The sequence below is a fragment of the Zootoca vivipara genome, chromosome 2 (assembly GCF_963506605.1).
Source record: "Zootoca vivipara chromosome 2, rZooViv1.1, whole genome shotgun sequence".
NCBI lineage: Eukaryota > Metazoa > Chordata > Lepidosauria > Squamata > Lacertidae > Zootoca > Zootoca vivipara.
Genome location: NC_083277.1, coordinates 35,491,104 through 35,508,275, shown reverse-complemented (window position 1 = coordinate 35,508,275; position 17,172 = coordinate 35,491,104).

Here is a 17,172-nt window from a genome sequence, read left to right as displayed (position 1 = left end):
TAACTGGAAGTTATTGTGCACAACCTCCACCAACAGGACTCATTCAAGGAACTCAACCCAAAACATTTCAACCTAGTGTGAAAGACCAGGTGTCCTATGTGCCTGCTCAGTCTGCTGTGCGTTTGCGAGCAGGGCGGGCGCAAGGACGGAGTTTGCTCGATGGGGAGAGCACACTAGGCACGCCTGCGGGAAGCAGATTCCCAACGATGATCGTGGGCATTTCCAATGGGCTCCTCGTCACATTTCCTAGGGGATAAGCGCCACTGAAAGCAGGGGGTCTTACTGAGTGAATAATCGTGCAGAGGAATGCTTCAAAAGTCTCTCTGGGAGGGAAGGATTGGCTACCCCTTGAAGTGCATAATTGGAAGTAATCCCGTTGAGTTCTGTGGCGTTACTCCGAAGTGAATGTGGCCAGGGACTGCAACCAAGCAGCCTTACTTGGGGACAAATCACAATGTGTTAACTTGGGTTTTTGCCCAGGTGAGCATGAATCAGATTGCAGGCTTAAGCTGCCAACCTGAGGACACTTACTCTAAAGTAAGTACCACTGAAGTCAGTAGACTCCCCTGGATGGATAAGAATGTTTAGGAGTGAATTGCTTGCCCCCCCCCCTTTTTTAAAGGAATAAGGTATCAAAAGTAGCAAACCCACATAATAAAAGCCCTCTTCTTATCAAATATCTCAGCTTTAATAAATGGCATCTTTTTTTGTAAGGGAAGAATCAGAGCCTCCTATAGCACAATGGAACTCTGTTACTTTTTTTTTGCTATTTTTAAATGGGATTCAGACTGAATAGCTCTTGGAAAAGAGAACTCTTTCGAATTGAAAACTGTCCTTCAAACAGATAACACCCCAATCTACATATATTGGGGTAGCCACCTGAGTCTCTTCTCACAGAAATGGGCAAATGTGGCCACTACAGCTGAACTATGTCCACCACAATTGTCCTCAAGAATCATCTCTGCGATTTCTGGTGATGGATTCAGTAAATATAAAACACAATAAACATGTTTATTAAATTTCAAGAATATGCCATATCTGCACATATCCTCTCCATGCCAATCTATGCTACTGAAGGCATTTTTCACCAGTAGGTGCTGTGGGATAGATGCACAGTTATCGCAGTCCATTTGCAGCTTCCTAACAGGAAGAGAAGCTGCCTGTGAGAGCATCACACAGAAAAGAACAGTAATAAAGGAGGGATATATTGCAAAATCTGAGCTGAAATAAATAGGGCTTGTCACCTCAAAATAATTCATCTGAATTAAAATCCACTCTGTTAAGAATTTGTACTGCTTTTAATTCACCCAGAGAACATTGACTTCATTGAACTGATTTGCTTTAAAGGCATTGACTTTGATTAATTCAATGAAAATATATGTGGAAGTTTGACTTCATTAACAAGTAAAAAAAATCTAACACCAAGTAAAGGCAGATATTTTTTTAACATAGTAGTGAGTTAACCTATTGGTAGGTTAAATGCATGTCAGATCCAAATAGCATCTAAATATAATGATTTCTGTCTGAGTTCAAACATGAACTTCTTGAATTTAAACTGGGCTTCTCTGTGCTTATTTACACCATGGTAGTTCAGAAATTGTGGTGTGTGAGGTATTGGGGGAGGGCTAGTACCTCTGGTAGGGAACACATCATGCTCCTTCTGGGGTACTTTGTTCACCTTTGGTCCCAACCCTGCACTCAGGTCTCACCTGTGACTCCTAGAAGCTGTCAACATGCAACAGTGGCCACATCCAAGGGATGGCTTCAACTGGCGGCTAACCCGGGCGAGGGTAGCCAATGGGTCTCAAACCCTCAGTGTGTTAGGGATTTCTCTTGCATGCAAAGACAGGCTACAGTGGATTGAGTGGACAGGACCAATAGTGGGTCCAACAGTCAAGAAGGCATTGAGTGACCAGGTGGCGACAGCCCCAACCCCCAGGGATCATAAGGAAGGAATAAAGACTCTGACAACGTTATATGGAATTAAAATTAGGCCACAACTTTATTAAACTTCTGAATGTAGGAAGACCTTGGCTTTGGCCTTGGGCATGTATCCCTCCCAGCCCCCCAGCTGGGGGGAACTGGTGCTCATCAGGGTAAATGGGATATGGGGGTGCTCTGCGAGACGTAAGTGTAGCAGGCAGCCAAGCCCATATCCCCACGTGCAGGGTAGTTCACTGACGACCTTTCAGTGTATGGCCAGTGGCACCCATATATATAACCCCTTTAAGAGGGGGACCCTGGAATCGCCGACGCAGGGGGGTGAGTCACCACTTCACACTCCAGAGCCAACTGCCTGGCTATTGTCGGCTTCACCCCCTATTTATAAATGGGGCTGGCCCTACCTCCCAGCAAGAAACTTGATTACTGAGGCTGGGTGTGAACCTCCAAAAAGTAACACTGAGAGGCAAGCCAGCTCCTGTTTGCCCAGCAAGCTCCCTGGGAACTGTAGCACCACGCGCGATCCCACAAAGGGCACCTAGAATGTAAAGTGTGAGTGGTCACTTTCTGGATGTGCTGTAGAGGAAAGTGGGGGCAGATGGGTTCATCAACTTGGGAAGGTAGCCTAAGTAGGAGAAAGAAAATTCTCCACTGCCTTGTGGGATATCTTTGGGAGAAGAAAAGATTAATGAGTAACCCATATACAAATCTGGAGTGGAGTCGCAAAGACAGTTGGATGTTGCCTTGTACGCCTCCTGTTTTCATTTGGAGCACATCAGCGAGGCTAAGTGGTGAGTCTTATCACCTGGCTAGCCCTGGGTCTCCAGAGACACTGCTCAGGCTTGTGCCCTGGGGAAGGTCACTTTGCTGCTAACACAGCAGTTAGACTTCAACACTATAGGAACACTCCATTGTGTCTCGAGACAGATGGATGCTAACAATTCAGAAATTATTTACATTCTTAAAGGAAACTTTGCAAGGATAAATTAAAGACAAGATAAGCCATGATGGGGGGTGGGAGAGAGAGAGAGAGAGAGAGAGAGAGAGAGAGAGAGAGAGAGAGAGAGAAAGAGAGAGAGAGAAAGAGAGAGAGAGAGAGAGACTAGATGTCTGCTCCCTTCAGATTAAGGGGTTGATAGAGACAGAGGCCACCTCATCTGGAGTTCTGGGCACTAGATAGTGGGTAGCTCTCTGGGCTATTCTGTCTTCTCTCTATCCTCCCTCAATGCCAGCTGGTTCTTGAGTAGCATTGTGGTGATGGGTTGGGGGAAAGGAGGTCACCTCGGCTTGAACACCATCTGCTATGTGCCAGGCAGCTCTCCAAGCTCTTCTTTCTCCCATTCCCTCAGGATAAGATGGTCTTCAGTGGAGTTGCAGGGAATAACCAGTCCCTTTAATTGTGCTTCCAAAATGACTTCAAAGGATGGTCCTATGGAAATATGCTGTGCATAAACTTGTGAGAAACAATGAAAGAATTTGTCAGGGTTCTTTTTAGAAAAAGCAATGAAGTAACCATGATGGTCGTTCTCCATGAAGGAGTTGCCAGAAAAATAAATCCACAGAGTTAATGGGATTAGCACCTATGTAGCTGAAGGCAAAACATGAGTCGTACAAAGTATAATTTCAGTAGCAACTGAGCGCCAGGAAGCAACACTTGAGAGATAATACCTAGGGAAATGTGAATTAATAAACCTTGCTTGTGAAGTTTAATAAATAGTAAATCCTATTTGACAAAAACTGGGAGAGATGTTTTGGAGGGGATAAAATTAGCAAACTCCCTGCACGGGCCTTTTTTATTTCATTCAATATGTGTTGCCTGGTGCTTGCAAAAGTGTACATTTGTGCTGAATGGAAGACATAGAAAAGATAAATAAGATGTGCTGCTTTGATTTTCTCTTGAAAGTTATATCTACCTGTAAGTAGACATTCCATGCCCTTGCTTTTTAAACTGGTCTGAGTGCAACCTGATATTCTCTTTCAGAAAGACAAATGGAGGGGAGGGGATTTTTCTATTTTTAATGCTTGTATACAATTCAGCCTTGTTCCAGATCAAATATGTATTCACTCAACTACTTTGCTCAGTTTCTGGAGGGAGTCCTAAGGAGTGAATTGCAGCAGGTGAGGAGGTGGTATTTAACCCTTTCCCTGCCCACTGTTTCTCTACTCTAGCTCATCTCTTCCTGGAACTGCTAACTGTCTTACAAAAAGAATTGTCTGGCTGTAGCTATTTATTTAATAACCAGAAGGGAGACCCACAATATGATGGGGAAGAACCACGTGGTGAGTTCTTTCCAATGTTCTGGGGCAGATGTGGAACACCTGCCAGCTATGCCTCTGCCTGAATCTTATTTGATACATTACACATCTCCTTCCACACATTTTTATTCCAAAATGTTGGCTTGCAATCCTCCAGAGCATGAGTAGGCAACCTAAGGCCCGTGGGCCGGATATGGCCCAATCACCTTCTCAATCCGGCCCGCGGACAGTCCGGGAATCATCTACAGTGAGTAGAATGTGTGCTTTTATTTAAAATGCACCTCCGGGTTATTTGTGGGGCCTGCCTGGTGTTTTTACATGAGTAGAATGTGTGCTTTTATTAAAATGCATCTCTGGGTTATTTGTAGGGCATAGGAATTCGTTGGGTTTTTTTTTTTTAAAAAAAAAATAGTCCGGCCCACCACATGGTCTGAAGGATGGTGGACCAGCCCACGGCTGAAAAAGGTTGCTGACCCCTGCTCCAGAGGCTTGAAAACACTGCTATGAGCTATGGTAGGCATGGGAAACCTAGAGCCCTCCAGATGTTGTTGATAAGCAAATTGCTGGAGGGATATTGGAGTATGTCAACAACGGGTTCCTCATACCTGAATGAGGACAATATTTGTGTTGCGTCTGTATGGAAAAAAACCCCACACATTAATATTATTAAGCACCTTCTGTACTCCAATTTACATATTGGCTGAGAAATCTCAGAGGACTTAATGTAAGACTCATTGCTTAAGAAAGTTCACCATCTAGTCCTGATTGACACTAATGTCTGTAAGTCATCTCCACACTTCTTTCTGCCCCCACACTGAATGAACTAGCCTCTTGAGAGAAGGAGAGAGGCATCTGAGCACCGGGTCCCATTGAGTTTTAGAAACTATTACTCTTTTAATCAGCTTATTGCCTTAGATTACTCTGTGGCCGCTTGCGAATTCAACCAAGGAAGCACAACCAAAAAGAATCAATTTCTCACAGCCAAGGAAATGCTAGGAGGTTTCTTTCCAGAAGCAGAGGAGTCAGTAGAATTCCATTAAAAGTATGTCATACGTTTTTAACATATTCAAACTGAATTGCTAGAGGAGGTTATTCATAAGGCCAAATGAAACTTAACTGTGGCGAGGATATGCAGATAATAGGAGGAGCATTCAGCATACATTTTAACTGTCAGTAAAAATGACAAGACTGGCTCCCTTTTCTACTAAATTGAAGCAGAATGCCTGGATAATTAAGGGTCAGAACTGACCCCTGTAAATAATATCTAGTTTATCATTTTGTGTCATCTGAAAAGATATGGTAAATGTGACAATTTCATTTCCTGCCTAAGATAAGAGGACTAAAAAATACAGGTTTGGCTTAATAGTACTTAGCAAGCTATTGTTTGTGGTCACTGCCATTGTCTTCTCTCCCAGTATGATGAAGATAACCACTATCACCTTTCCCCCTGCAGCTGGAAAGGGAGAGGGATTGACCTTATTCCCCTCGATTTCTCAGTTGCAGAGAATTCAAGTGAAAGGGTGAGAGGTTCACTGCCTTCCTGCTGGGCCTGAGCCTTCCAGCAAAAATCTAGTGAGAAGGGCTCATTGCCTTGCCTTGTGCAAAAGGAGAATAAACCCCATCTAGTTCTCACAATGTGAGAAACCTGCAGACAGAACTCAAGCACAAGAGCACTCTCTCTCCTGAAGCTTCTAGTAATTGGTTTTCAGAAGCATTACTGCCTCCAGCCATGGTGGCAGAGCATAGCCACCATGACTAGTACGGTAGCCACTGGTAGTCTTATCCCCCATGAATTTGTCCTATCTTCTTTTAAAGCCACCCACCCAAGCTTATAGAGAACACAGGAAAGTGTCTTGTCCTGGGCCAAACCATTTATTGTTGTCTACAAAGACGGGCGGCTGATCTCCAAAGTTTCAGACTGGAGCCTTTCCAAGCCTATGCTGGACATACCAGAGCCTGGATCTGGGATCTTCCACATTCAATCTATGTGCTTTATCAGGAGCTGTCCCTAGGTGGAGAAGTTGCCATTGTAGTAGGTGGATTTGAGTGATTCTGAAGATAAGTAAGACTTGTTGTGCCTGTACCTAAAACCTACTCACCAGGCATATCTTGTTGCCCGCTACGCATCTTACATCATGTGACTGGTGGTCTATGCTCATGAGGCTTTGGGGGCCAGCATGGTATAGTGGTTAAGAGCAGTGGACTCGTAATCTGGTGAACCGGGTTCGCTTCCCCATTCCTCCACATGCAGCTGCTGGGTGACCTTGGGCTAGTCACACTTCTCTCTGAAGTCTCTCAGTCTCACTCACCTCACAGAGTGTTTGTTGTGGGGGAGGAAGATAAAGGAGATTGTAAGCAACTTTGAGACTCCTTAAGGGGAGTGAAAGATGGGGTATCAAGTCCAAACTACTCCTCCTCCTCCTCCTCCTCCTCCTCCTCTTCTTCTTCTTCTTCTTCTTCTGGGCTCACAAATTTTGCCAGCCCATGTGCCTTTCTATTTTGGTTGTTATTTCTCCAGATGTGTTGATATGCGGCCCATTGATGCAAATTAAAATGAGCCTGACAATAGAAAGGTAATCTTTCAGTCTTTACTGACTACAAGTATTTTTCTTTTCCTTCCAGAATCATGTATCTGAGAATTGTATCTTGATAAAAGGGGAGAGTCCTGTATTTGCCATCCAGCTATAGAGACATACACCTAAGGAACAAATCATTTCCTCTAATGATGGTCAAGTTCTATGAAGAGCTACCATATATCAACACATGGGAGCATGGCCTAATAAAAAAAGCTGGGAAACCCAGCCTTCAGTTTTTGATGCATTTATATGGGCATATTTTGGGGAGTCAAAATTTCTGGGGACCCAGATGTAGCCCAACAGCTGTGGGTTATCCACTCTTGGATTATGCAGTTGAAATCTTGAGCTTGCCACTCATAGTTAGTAAAGCGATATTTGCAAAGGCAGAAAGGCAACATGAATGAAAGAGCACTTCCCTTTCAGTGCATTCATGGGGTGAAGAAAGGCACTTCTCTGAGCAAGAGGAGCTTGCTAAGGTTAGGTGGCAAGCAAAAGAAAGGACTTCTTGCCACCAAACCATAGCAAGTTATTTTAATACTAGAGAAAATAAAAGGGCTTCTCTTTTTGTGCTTCCGATCCAGATGTTAATAGGGTGGAAATGGTGGATTAACAGAGTGATTTGGGGCTTGATACAGTCATGTGCTTTGAATACACGCCTAATTGGCATTGGCCCTGAAGGCCCTGAATAAATTGATCTGACCTTTTCAAATGGATGGTTGAAATGCATGTCAAAGTGGAAAATGTACCATAGAATTTATCCTCTCACAAGTGGGGAAATTACTCACTTCCTGTAGGCCTGTTTGGATTCAGCTTTGGACAGCTCAATTTGAGGTGGTGGGCAGATAGAAAAAGCTCAAAACAAGGCTCACCCATATCAAAGATGGCAAACTTTTTTCCCCAGCTGCTCTTTAGTTAATGAAGAGAGGGTAGCACTGGAAATCCTTACAGAGCACAAAAGCAGGATGTAGTCTGGATGCCCTATTTATTTTTAACACAAAATACTCCAAAGGTTCTGTAGGAGACTTCTATGGATCCTCTTGGGAGTGGCTGACAGCTCTCCTGGGAAGTGCTGTCTTGGGAAGGCTGCCTTGCTCTCACACATATTATTTTGCTTCTTGTCATGAGCTACTCTGAACACTCTTGTCATAGGGCAGTCTATAAAGACTGCAAGCAAAAAACAAAAACAAAAAAGAAGAAGCAAAGCATGCTGATATACCGTGTTTCTCATATTATAAGACACGTCTTATATTTATTTTTTCCTCAAAAAAACACACTATGGCTTATTTTCAAGGGATGTCTTATTTTTTTCCTCCTCCTGCCGCGGCCGGCATTGCTGCTGCTCCTATCACTATGTCTTATTTTCGGGGTATGGCTTATATTCCTTGAATGCTTAAAAATCCTGCTATGGCTTATTTTATGGGGATGCCTTAAAATATGAGAAACAGGGTACCTGTATACAGAAGCAGCCATCGTGAGGCCTAAGAAAAGGAAAATGCATTCAGAACCATAATTCACCCTACAGTAATGAAAAGAAGAAAAATGGTTGTACAGATTCCTGGAATCTGCTGTTCCAGAATTCAAACAATAACATGGATTTTTCTGGTTACAGGTAGGTAGCCGTGTTGGTCTGGATCGAAGTAAAATAAAAAAATTCCTTCAGTAGCACCTTAAAGACCAACTAAAGACCAAAAATAAACAAAAAACAAAAAATAAATAAAAAAACTTAGTTGGTCTTTAAGGTGCTACTGAAGGAATGGATTTTTCTATGCTTTGTTGTGGCATATTGGAAAACTGACCTTTAGGCATTGTCATTGAACTCCATAGCACCTCATGCCAGTCCAAGCATGATGGAACCTCTGGTTTCTTATAATCGGACATGATCGACTCATCAGCAGTCAAAAGATTACCTCTATAACAGTCTCCAGAAGTCTCCTCCTCAAGAAAACATAGAATCATCACCTTAGGATCCATATAAACAGTGAATAAGCCCTTATCTGCTCTTAATATAATAATTGTTGAACAAAATGTCCGAATTACTGTCAGACTCAAAATATATGGGGCAAAACACTGGCATTAACATTGTTTCTGTGGTGGCCTATATTATTGAAAACATTCCACCTCTTCATTGGTATTTATCTGTTATGCTTTGTATCACTGCCCTAACAAGGTATAAATGTGTTTTGGTTTGTGTGATATATTTTAGGAGCTGAATGGAGGGGTGATACAGCATGAGATTAATAATAGACATCTGGAATGTTGATCATGTTTACTGTGCAGTGAAGGCAAGCTCTTTCATAAATTTGCAACCCAATAGACGGTTGAGTAGGCAGTAAAACAATGCTTCCAAATTTGTTACCAGGGTAGGGGGTCATAAAATATTTTTACGGTGTTTCTTATCTAGGATGTGAAAAATAAAGTATTCCATTTGGACAGAGTGGGAATCTAACTTAACTGAAGCACAGATTTTTTTTGGGGGGGGGAATGCAGACAGACAATAGGAGATACTAAAATATGCAACCCATGATTGGCCTCCATTGCTCAGGACTGGGAAGTGGATAATATAACACTCCTTAAAAAACAAAAGGGATCCAGAAACACACAGACAGGTTAAGTCAGACATCCCCAGACTTCGGCCCTCCAGATGTTTTGGACTACATTTCCCATCATCCCTGACCACTGGTCCTCTTAGCTAGGAGTCATGGGAGTTGTAGGCCAAAACATCTGGAGGGCCGCAATTTGGGGATGCCTGGGTTAAGTTAATATCTAATCTGTGTTATTCAAGACAAAATTATCAAACCTGTTGAAGAACATGACTTCTGCATCAGTCGCAAGTTGCAGATGGTTGGGGCAGTGGGAATGAACACAACAGATACAGATGTGTGGGTTGAAGCAGGCTAAAACTTCATTTTTGTAAGTAGGGTTAGCATGGCTTTAGGGCAAGGATCCAGTCTTCATTCCATCAGCCCTTGCTGTTGGAATGTTTGTTGCTGCCAGTTGGTTGGGAAGCACGCATGCAGGTTGGGCAGCATTCGACCCCCATCATGGTGCAGACGGTGTGTCTGTAATCCTGCTGGGGTACTTGGTGGCGGAATTGATGTAATGACTGACCCCTTCCAGACTAGGGCATAGCTGCCAAGTTTTTGCTTTTCTCGCGAGGAAGCCTATTCAGCATAAGGGAAAATCCCTGTAAAAAAGGGATAACTTGGCAGCTATGGACTAGGGGTGTGGCCTGCATGTCTCTCCCCAATCCCTTAGTTTAGCTGCTACTCAATGTCATTCCCATTCAAAGTCATGACAAAGCACAGGATGCATAACAGAGGAATGATGAAAACATTTGATGAAAACACAAGGGGAATAGGGAAAACCTCTCACCCCAGTACCAGTTGAGGTTGGAAGTAATATTCCCACCTGGCCCTGCCAACCAGTAAATGCTAGTAGCAAAGCAGGGCAGGTGGGAGAAATGGCCCTGCATGTAGAGTGGCCAGGACTTTTGTGATCTTGGCTGCCCACCTATTTGCTTGCACATTTTTAGTTAAATACAGCCCATGCTTATAAATCTACATACTTACATCTTCATCTAGGCTGTGGGTCCATATCAGGACCTTCTGCAGTGGGTTTACGAAAGGAAAAAACATACACACATGTATACACATTTGATGCAGCAGTTTTGTTTTGTTTGAGTGTATCTGGCCCTCGGTTCTGGCAGCTACATGAGTAGACAGTTGGATCAAGTACATTATTGTCAGAGGAATTAACCCATCTGTCACAGCATCTCTCTAAAAGGAACAATTCCACTTGGAAATACAACAATCACATGTGACCTTTGCTTTGTGACAGCAGTTCAGGAAAAACAAAACGAAGTATTTCTTCACAGGGCACATGCTAATTGATGGGATTTGCTGACATGAGATTGGTTGTAAAAGGAGGTTAGAGAAATTCATGGAGGATAAGTCTTCACTCACAACGCCCTGTGTCTCCCCAGTTGTGGTGAGCATGCACACACTTCATCAAACCACTTTTGTGTTGCTTTGTTATTTAGTTTTAACGAAGACATTTCTGAGGAAATATTTTATGCTTACCTGGTGAACCCCCATGTATACAGAACCCCTTATCTTTCCCATGATTGGTCTCATTTTACTGCCCAACTGATAGATGCAGGGCCACAGAGTTTGCTGTTAATCTGACAGCTAGAGCAGAAGCACAACTAGATGTTAGCCAACATATTTTAAAAAACATGAAAACAAATATGAGGGCCATTTGAAAAGAATGGTATCTATTTTTTTTTTACTATCCTTTTATCCGCCCACCACTGTGCTTCCCTGTCTGGAAGTGAAGGCAGGGGTCATTGTCCTGATGTCGGTAGGCTGCTTCTGCATTGAGCCAAAAAAATAACCATCAGCCACGACCTTCCATGGTGCTGACAGAAGTACCCCCAAATGCCTGCCAATGATTTCAGAGGCCCAGTCTCTTTCAACCAAACCCCACATTTTTACAGAATCATCACCTGGAGCTATTTCTGGCGTTATCGTGTTTATTTCCCTCCATTATGTGTACTTCCTTGTGCTTCACAATATTTTATTTCAACAACCATTTTATTGCCGAGTTGTTAGGCTTCAATAGGTCCTTCCCTAATTTGTCACAGTCACTTTTCAGCAGGAGGGTATTGCTTTCTGCTGAAAGCAATAAGAATTAGTGCTGGGGAGGGTTATCTCATGCTCTTATAAAAGTCAGAAACATTTTACCCGGAGAAGAAAATCCATACTGTAAAGAGTTTAGAGGGGTGGGGCTTTTTGAGGAACGTTAATTCTTCTGAGAAGGTGCTTCAAACTCCACTTTATATTTCATGCTTGAATTATTAATAGGCATTCTGATCTTATACATCTGATTTTAGATTCAGAAGGGTACACAGGGAGCTTAGACCACCAGCAATAAATTGGCATCCTAAGAGTGGAATTCCACCAAGCTTCATTTGGAGTGGAGCCATTGGAATTAATGACCATGATTAAGGTAGGTCCATTAATTTCAGTGGGTCTATTCTAAGTAAAGCTTAGTGGAATACCATGCTGTGTATGTAAATGTTCAAGAGATAGACAGCTCTGTTCCTTCCAGTCCAAGCTATTCCACTTCTTTAACCTTTAACAACATTTTATATGCTTAAATGTTCTCTTTTTTTTAAAAACATACTTTTTATTAATTTTACAGAATACAAAAAAACAAAAAAAAAACGGTACATACATAAACACCTTTTCCACCTCCTTCCTACCCACCCACATGGGTCCTCCCCTGCCACAGAAGTATCCCATGTATGTGAACAGTCAGAGATGGTCCATTTTATGCTTGGATTTCTGTCCTCCTCCCCCTCCCCTGACCCCAAAGCCCCCCCCCCTGCCACCAGGGAGCTCCAGCAAACCAGGGCAGTACGCAGGAGGCCATCCATCCAACCATCTATTGTCATACCAAAAAAAGAGAAAAATAGAAATAGGAAAAAAGAAAAAAAAGAAAGGGCAAAAAAAGAGAAAAAAACAATACAAAACAGAAATTTTTTTCTTACATTCATGATTGTAAAACCATATTTTGTGGGCTTCCCCTCCCCCCCTTCCCCGGTTTTCATCCCTTTTTTATCATCTGCAACAGTTTCTTACTTTATAAAAATACACCTTTGTATCTTATACAACTTATAAATCAATTGTTAACATTTTCATCTAATATTCAAATCACTGAAAAATCAAACTCCCATTTTATCTTCCCGTGCCTAATTTTTTCTCCCTCTATAAGCCTCCATATTTTCACATTTTCCAAAATCCATTCACTTTTAAAACTATAACTATTCTCAATTTAACCTTACATCCCCGATTACCGGCTCCACCCCCCCAATCCAGCAAATTCCATAATCAGCAGACCAGTTATAAACCTGTTAATCCATCCATATAATCACAACATCACTTTCCCTTCACCCCACCCCCTGTTTACAGTCTTTTGCCATCCAGGCCACCATACAGGACCCCTGAATTTCTTCTCTGCATATTTTTTCCTTCTTCCCTGTGGGCGTTCTGGAGTTCCAATAATACCAATCGTGCCCCCCTCAAAAGCAGGGCACTCCATCCAACTTTTTGTAGAGTAAAGTCATCATTTTTTTCGTGGTGTGCTTCATTTTGTGTTGAATCATCACAGTCCTCATCTTCATCTTTTCCTTCCAAATCACAGTCATCATCATTGTCATTCTCACATTCATCTTTTTCAGTGTCAAAAGCTTCATCTCCTAAAAAATCATATTCTGCCATCACCATCTGAAATTTTTGCTTTAACTCTTGCCGTCGTGTCTCCTCTTGACATAGCTCTATTCTTGTTTCCCACATTAAGGTCAAAACAGACCGCTGGAACTCAGGGGAACACTTTTTTGTTGACATAATTCAATCCTGCCAAGGTCAAAACTTGTCACGTGGGGTGGAATATGATCACAGTTTATTTTCTCGACTCCATTTTAACAAGCTGGCTGCATTCTTCAAGTCTTATTAACAATAAAGTTCGAACTCACATTTCACAAACATTTAAACCAAAAAAGAAATTCCACAAAGTCCAGAAATACAAAGTGAAATAAAAATTGACTCATAAATCCTAATCAACTCACTGGGTTGTCTGGGCTGCCGGCTCCCGAGGAAAAGAAAGATTTTTCTCAGTCTTTACCTCTTGCTGCCGACAGAGGACAAGATGGTTGGACAGTGTTCTCGAAGCTACGAACATGAGTTTGACCAAACTGCGGGAGGCAGTGCAAGACAGGAGTGCCTGGCGTGCTATGGTCCATGGGGTCACGAAGAGTCGGACACGACTAAACGACTAAACAACAACAACCTCTTGCTGCAGGGCAGTCATAAACCACAGTCTCTCTCCCCTTCTCACCCTGCATCAAAGGGGAGATTCTCTTTGATGCCTTTGAGGGATCCTTTTGAATTACAAATCTTCTGTTTATGGCTTCGGGTTTCTATTTACTGTCTCTTTTGTTGCCGTGGGGGGGGGTGGCTTCCTCTTTTCTCCCCTCTCTCCCAGATCCAAATTGTTTTATAATCCAAATCGTGAGGTTACTTACAGTCTTTTCCAATCGTTTTATTTTCGGAAGAATCCAGCGCTCTCCGCCTTCGGCTTGAAGCTTCTCCCTGCTAGAATAACGTTGCCGCTCAAAATGGCCCCCGCGACTTCTACCCTCCTCGCTCCGGAGCTCTTATTAGAGCTAACCGAAGAGTTGGGGAGTCCGGATTGGGGCTGTGCCGAGCAAATTGCCCCCGGGACGCCCTTCCCGAGGTTCTAAGGGGCGCAGCGTCACTCTCGCTGCCCTCCCCACTCCTAGCAGGGACGGGCCGTCTCAGAGACGAGACGAAACTCCGCCGATCGGCGCTGGCGCTGAACCCGGAAGCCGCTTAAATGTTCTCTTTTGCAATTCAAAATACTAGTTCTCTCATCTTTAGTCAATCACACAGGATTATAGTTTTGACTAAGTGGAAAGCCTCACAACAGCAGCTGCCCATTGACCAACAATACCATGTGCATAATTAAGACTTCAGTCCTGGCTTTCATGCTTACCAACCTCACCATTGCATTGTTCACTAACTGCAGCTTCCGGACCATCATTAAGAGTTGCCCCATGTAAAGTACATTGCAGTAACCCAAATGGAAGGATACCAGCACATTGATGGGCCACCTCCATCCAGCACCAGTGAAGCAGCTGGAACTTTTATGTGCTCCATGCCTCTGGGTTCCAGTGACAATTTTCCCCAAAGTAATGTCGCTGGTGCAACCCCATACAGAACTGGTTGTCTACACAATTCCGGGACCCAATAACTCTCTATCCACAAAACCTCCAATGTGTCAGGATTTGAGCTCATATTATTGCCTTCATGTTCCCATTAACATTTCCAGCCATTGCTCCAACTCTCCTGGTTCTGATAACACAGAGAAGTTGAGCTGAGTGTCATATGCATACCAATGATACATACATCACCACAAATGTACCTCACCACATACTGCACCACAAATTTCCTAACAAACTCTCCCATCAGCTTCATATTAAATTGAGAACATGATGGAACTTTAGAACAGAGAACAGGATGGAACTTAGAAGAACACTGCAACAAAACTGTCCCAAGCCAAGCAGAACCCCCCAGTGCTAGTGTCTGGAACCAGTCCTGCAGGTAGAAGCAGCAATACTATCCAATGTTAGTCATGCTCAGAGCAGACCCATTGGAATTAATGGACAGGATGAACTTTGATGTATTCACTCTAATGGGTCCAGTGGAGGACCTACATTTTGGGGGCATGGAACCTTGAACTGTGATGGGGGGGCCCTTCACAACCAGCAACGAGGTCTGGGTAACCACTGTTATCTTCTTCAATGGGGCTGTTTATAACCAGTCCTTTTTTCCCTAGAAAAATAGGTGCCGGTACTTACCATGAAGTTGTTACAGTAAGTGCCACACTTTTTAACAACAAAGAAAGAGGTGCTGGTACTGTGTGCCCTTGAGTACCCCCTGGGGGGAAAGGCATAATGGCTTTTAAAACATGTGTGCTACTGACTCACAAACTTTGGGATTGTTGAAATATATACAACAATGTATACTAGACCCACTTTTTAAAAGCAATGTGGAATGAAGTTGCTTCTGGGGCTCCTCTGATTAGGGGCCCTGAAGTTTAAGCTTCATTACTTTCTGAATGGGGGTAAAAAGCAGAGACATCACCTTGCCGACAAAGGTCCGTATAGTTAAAGCTATGGTTTTCCCAGTAGTGATGTATGGAAGTGAGAGCTGGACCATAAAGAAGGCTGATCGCCGAAGAATTGATGCTTTTGAATTATGGTGCTGGAGGAGACTCTTGAGAGTCCCATGGACTGCAAGAAGCTCAAACCTATCCATTCTGAAGGAAATCAGCCGAGTGCTCACTGGAAGGACAGATCGTGAAGCTGAGGCTCCAATACTTTGGCCACCTCATGAGAAGAGAAGACTCCATGGAAAAGACCCTGATGTTGGGAAAGATGGAGGGCACAAGGAGAAGGGGACGACAGAGGATGAGATGGTTGGATAGTGTTCTCAAAGCCACCAACATGAGTCTGACCAAACTGCAGGAGGCAGTGGAAGACCGGAGTGCCTAGCGTGCTCTGGTCCATGGGGTCACGAAGAGTCGGACACGACTAAATGACGAAACAACAACAACTTTCTGAATGAAGTCGAATTTGAGTAGGACTTGGACACAATCCTGTATTTCCATTCCTCTGACACCCATTCCACAAAGCCAGTTTGGGAGGATGCCTGTACCTGAATACAATAACAGCATTCCGTCTTCCTCTCACCTGGATAATTGAGGGGGGAAATGGATAAAGCAGCTGTGATCATTATCTGTTCCTAAGGATTCGCTGTCTGAATTCTTTAAAGGCATTTGCCTTTTCTGTAGGGATCTAGATAGAAGTTCTCAAAACTCCAAGTCAAAACAGAAGAGGCCACCATCATGGACTGAGCCCAGTGGTGGCCTCTCAGATGCTTGAACACTTCCAGTTTCTACCCCCATTTTCTTCAGTTGCAGGCAAGCAGGGAAAACAAAAGCTTTAGCCATGGCTAGTTGGCTCTGTCCATTTCGGTGCGTTACACATTTTTCAAAAGTGAGATGCAGATTTTTCTCCTAGCTCTAAACGATCCTTTCCCTCCATCCAGGCAGGGTCCAGAAATTAGATAAGTGTGGTGCAGATCAAAGAGATGAGCCATCCTCCTGGGTAAGTTGCTCGTGGCAGGAGAAACCAGCCAAATTCTCTGAGCAGCAGCGGGAATATAAAACAGGGGGAAAAAACTTTTTATTTGTGGATGTGCTAGCAAGTACAGCTAACCTGCAATTATGGGGAAACAATTGGCTGGATTTTCAGCCCCCCCCCCCGAAGAAATACAGCAATCACATTTAAAGTAATTACTTTTTCTGATGTGTGCATCAGAAAAAAGTGTTTTAGCAGCAAATACCTAAATAAATGTCATAAGTGGAGACTATCAATATTGCACTATTACCATTTCAGTATAAGTACCAAAGAGATTGCAGAGCTATTACCCAGTGCCTTTTTAATCAAATATTATTATTATTATTTAAAAAAACTCATCAGTTCTGATGATTCGGCTGTAGCCAGGCTGCCTGCAGATCCAGGAGCTCCTAATTTGCCACTAGAGGGCATCAAGGCCCCAGCAAATAATAGTACCCAACGTAGAGATATCCATCGAGTTTGCAATACACCACCCAGGATAAAAAAGCCCTCTGCTTCATTTAAAACATGTTATTTTCTCTAACGTTTTCATAGGGACACTCTTGAATAGCCCGCATATTCTGAGACAGTGTGTGAAGCTCCTCCTGCAATTGCAGACATAATTAAAGGTTCTAC